Source organism: Myotis brandtii, unplaced genomic scaffold (assembly GCF_000412655.1).
Source record: "Myotis brandtii unplaced genomic scaffold, ASM41265v1 scaffold89, whole genome shotgun sequence".
Lineage (NCBI taxonomy): Eukaryota > Metazoa > Chordata > Mammalia > Chiroptera > Vespertilionidae > Myotis > Myotis brandtii.
The window spans coordinates 155,602-160,223 of record NW_005371645.1 but is presented as its reverse complement, the minus strand read 5'-3'; the positions used below and the strand labels follow the sequence as shown (position 1 = coordinate 160,223).

General features: G+C 40.7%; 1 pseudogene; it reads left to right on the top strand.

Annotated features, from left to right (window-relative positions):
- Positions 1 to 813: 813 nt before the first annotated feature.
- Positions 814 to 4,622, top strand: part of LOC102249017 — a 25,087-nt pseudogene continuing 21,278 nt past the window's right edge.

Sequence of the window (4,622 nt, the reverse complement as noted above, 5' to 3'; positions counted from 1 at the left end):
TTGTGTTTTTTTCCTGTCTTAATTACACATGGAACTAATCTAACAATAATTGCAGTTTTGATTACAAGTCCATAGGCTCGAGGGTTTTAAGTAAAAGACTTCCATTTTTAAACTATGAGAGTTTTGTTCTTTATACACAGCTTCAGAGAGCATAGCCTGAGTTCTTAGCTGATGGATTCAAGGGCTCACCTGTAAAGGTCTAGAAACCTTACTGCTACATACACAAATTTATAATGGGCTAAATTGTTTTTCCTGGGAAAAGAATCCTTAGCTTCAAATTATAAATTGGTTTTTGATCTCAAAGTTAAGAACCCTTTTATTATCAAATTAATTCCTCATTTTTTTTAAAAAAAAGCTCCCAATTAAAAGAATAGTAAAATGAATCCCTCAGTTAAAAAAAAAATGTTTACTACTGCAAACAAACTGCACCCAAAATTTGCTTTACAAGTTGGATTTCATATAACCATTTACATTAAATAAACCAAATTATAATAAACTATGTGCCATTCTTCTAAAAATGCATTTAATCACTTTACCAAATATTTACTGATTGTCTATTATATATCATGAATATATTAAGTACTGAGGTATAATGAACTTTCTTCCTGCCCTTGTAGCATGGATGGTCTAGTGCAGTGGTTGGCAAACTCATCAACGTCTGAAATTTCTTTTGAGAGCCAAATTTTTTAAACTTAAACTATATAGGTAGGTACATTGTTATTAACTTAATTAGGGTACTTCTAAGGCTTAGGAAGAGCCACACTCAAGGGGCCAAAGAGCCACATGTGGCTCGCAAGCCGCAGTTTGCCGACCATGGGTAGTGGAAGAGATGACAATAAGCAAGTAAGTCAATAATTAAAATACAGCATCACAAAGGTGAAGGGAATAAGAAATTACAAAGCAGTCATGGGCATGGGAAGAGAGCATGGGGAATATAATCAATGATGTTGTAATAACTAAGTATGGTACTGGGTGCGTGCTGAAAATATCAGGGATCATTTCATAAATTATGTAATTGTCTAACCATTATGCTGTACACCTGAAACAAATATAATAAAAAAATTACTGTCTAGAAAAAAATTAAATAAAATACATGATCAAAGATGTTCTTAACCACTATGAAAGACACCAGCAGGCAGCTATGCCATCAGGTGGTCAGGAAAGGACTCGCTCTTTTTTCCTCTACCCAAGAAATAGAGCACAAAGCTTTAAATAATCAGAGCCAGAGGCAACAGTACAGAGCTTCTTGTTTTTAGCTGGGAATACCTTTAAAGTATCAAGTTATCGTTAAAATATAGTTAAAATAGTGAATGGTTGTTAAAATATTAGTTACTCTAAAATTCTAATAATGTCTATGAACAAAAAATTACAAATGGCAATAAAATTCTTTTTCTAGTTTGAACTGGTTAGCTAGGAAGGCAATAGGAGGCCTAGCCGGTTTGCTCAGTGGATAGAGCGTAGGTCCATGGACTGAAGGGTCCCAGGTTCGATTCTGGTCAAGAGCACAAAAGTCAATGTGCATGCAGGAGGCAACCAATCGATGTGTCTCTCTCACATCGATGTTTCTTTCTCTGTGTGTCTCTCCCACTCCCTTCCACTCTCTCTAAAAATCAATGGAAAAATATCCTCGGGTGAGGATTAACGAAACAAACAAAAAAAGGCAATAGGAAACTATAAGGTCATAAAAATTACCAGACAAAATTATGACTGAAAAAGTCAGAGAATGATTCCTGTAACATCTGACTCTATAATACATTCAGAATATGACAAGCTTTGGTCAAAATCTAGATTTAGAATCACTGGCAGTCCCCGGGCACAGAGACGTGTGACCTCTGTGTGTAACATAATGTGGGTTCATAGCTCCACTAGGCAGAGCACAGTTGTTTCATAGCTTTTCAAGTTCAAGGAATAAGATTCCACGTGGTGAGGTCTCAGGGCTGCCTCGTGCAGGCCTTCCATAGAACCAGCACGCGTGTCTTCCCTGCATTCACAACGCTCTTGCTAAGGGGGGCTCAGATGGGGGTGGGGGGGGCTCCTCAGAGAGCCAGCAGAGGCTCTTGAAAAGCAGAACAAAAAGAAGTTGAAAGTATATACATTAGAATCAAATAAAAGTCTGTCCTCATATACCACAAAAGTAAATCAGATTTTAAAACTATCAGCTCTTAACTGCACTTGCGTACATAAACTTTCCAAAGTGCCAGTGAAAAGAATAAATGCCAGAATAACATCAAGTGCTAGCATATATTATTAAGAGAGAATTAACCATAAAAATTATTAAGTGTTGGGCATGGACAAATCACAGGGGGAAAAGGTAAGTGCTAAAGAACAGAAAAGGGGAGAGAGAAGCCAGAACACACAGGGGCCTCAACCCCAAAAGTGTGCAGAGGGTTGGGAGAGACTGTTGAGAGGAGGGAGGGGAGACAAACCAGACTGGCAAAACGGATCAAGAAAAGAACTATGACACAATCTGTCCTCACAAACGGTAGTGAATTGTAGGACTTCAGGAGATGGGAGTTGGCTGTCCCACAGTGAGAGAATGGCACTCCTGGCTGCACGTTCAGGGACCAGCAGTGGCATGAGACTGCCCTGTGCTGGCCCATCCCTCCTGGGGCAGCGCAGGCTCGCCGCCTTGAACTCTGCTATTCAGATGAGAAGAGAAACAAGCACAAAGCAGCCTGGCTCACCCACCAGTAAGACACACTTCTAGAGGGGGCTTCCCAGCATTGCGGAAGCTGTTTCCTCTTCCTCGCTAAGGGAAAATTTGTGGTTAATTTTTAAAAAAAAAAAAACCTGAATGATTGGGTCAATGGAGTTCATAATATTAACAGTTGCAATTCTTGTTTTTTCATGGGATAAAAGTAGAAACTGTTGAGAATGAAAGCCTTCAATGTACCCTAAGGTGTATGTATGCACACTGCCTTCTGGTCATTAAAGCAATTTCTATCCAGAGACACATTTTTAAAAATAGAATTGCTTCATGCTTCATTCCAATGATTTTATGAGTCAAGCATTTTCTTAGGAAAATTGAGTATTTTATGATATTTACTGCAAACCATCTCATACAAAAATAATTACTAAAAGTAAACCCCAGGGCTCAGTAAATATCCAAGGAAGATCTTCCTTCCCCATGCATTAACCTCAGTTCCAAGCCGTCTGAGACACAGACCAATACAGCTCCTGTTTCTGAAAAGATGTTCACTGGGAATGAGAATGATAAAACTGAAATTCCTTCTGAGGGCTATGCAATGGTTTATGGGAAGACGAACAGGAGACACAGTGCCAGGACCTAACCCAGCCCCTAGCTAGAGGAAGCTAGGGCATAAGTAAATGCCTTAGAGTAGTCAGTGAATAAAGAGACAAATATTAATGTGAGGGTACCAATTAAAGAACTTCATGAGCTGGCTTTTCACATGTTAAATCATCCTTTTCTCTTCTCGTGTTACATTTCAGAAATGTTCCCTTCTATTTCTGAGTGATGTTTGGCTAGCATAATAGAAGCTGTGTGAGAATACGGACAGTCAACTAGCACAGAGTTGGTGCTTATGAAGTGTCTGAAGAATTAATGATCAACACATGAATCAATACATGTATCAAATCAATGCATTAATGAATGGTGAAAAAATAAGTGGATGGCAGTTCCCTCCAACATCACTTTGGTTTCTCTGGGCTTGGATTGTCACCCTCCCCACAAAGCCATATTTAGTCACAAGCCATGAGACTATCCTAAAGGGACTTGTCAAAAATTTCATTTCATTTCTTGGATTCTCATGAAGAAATGGAATGGTTTCAAGAGGAAAGTACTAGTAAAAACATGATTCAGAAAAGTTGATTCAAATCCTACTTCTCTACCTAGAGGTCCATGGCTCGGCCAGGGCTTCTCAACCTCAGCACTACTGACATGTAGGGCTGGATAACTCTTTCTTGCAGGGGCTTTCCTGAGCATTGCAGGATGTTCATCAGCATCCTGGCCTCTATTTACTAGATGTCAGTACCACCCTACACATCCAGCTGTGACAACCAAAAACATTTCTCCAGACATTGCCAATGTCTCCAGGAATCAACAGCATCCCCAGGCGGGAACCACTGCTGTAGGCAACTCTCTTCCTTAATTGTCTCATTTTCTTTTATGAAAAACTACAGGCCCAGTACACAAAATTCATTCACAGAGGTGGGGGGTTCCTCAGCCCGGACTGCACCCTCTCACAATCTGGGACCCCTCGGGGGATGTCCAACTGCCAGTTTAGGCCCTATCCCTCTCGTAATCCGGGACCGCTGGCTCCTAACCACTCTTCCTGCATGCCTGATCACCCCTAACCACTCGCCTGCCTGCCTGATCGCCCCTAATCACCTCTGCCTCAGCCCCCGCCGCTGCAGCTTCATCCAGAAGGACATCCGAAATGACATCCGGAAGGTCGTTCGGCTGTCTGGTCTAATTAGCATATTACGCTTTTATTACTATAGATGTAATACCACTCTCCTCAAGTAGTGCTTGTAATCATCTACACTAATAAAAGAGAAACATGGTAATTGGCGTACGACCGCTACCCTTCCCATTGGCTAATCAGCATATCCTTATGCAAATTAACTGTCAGCCAAGATGGCGGCCAGCAGCCAGGCAGCTG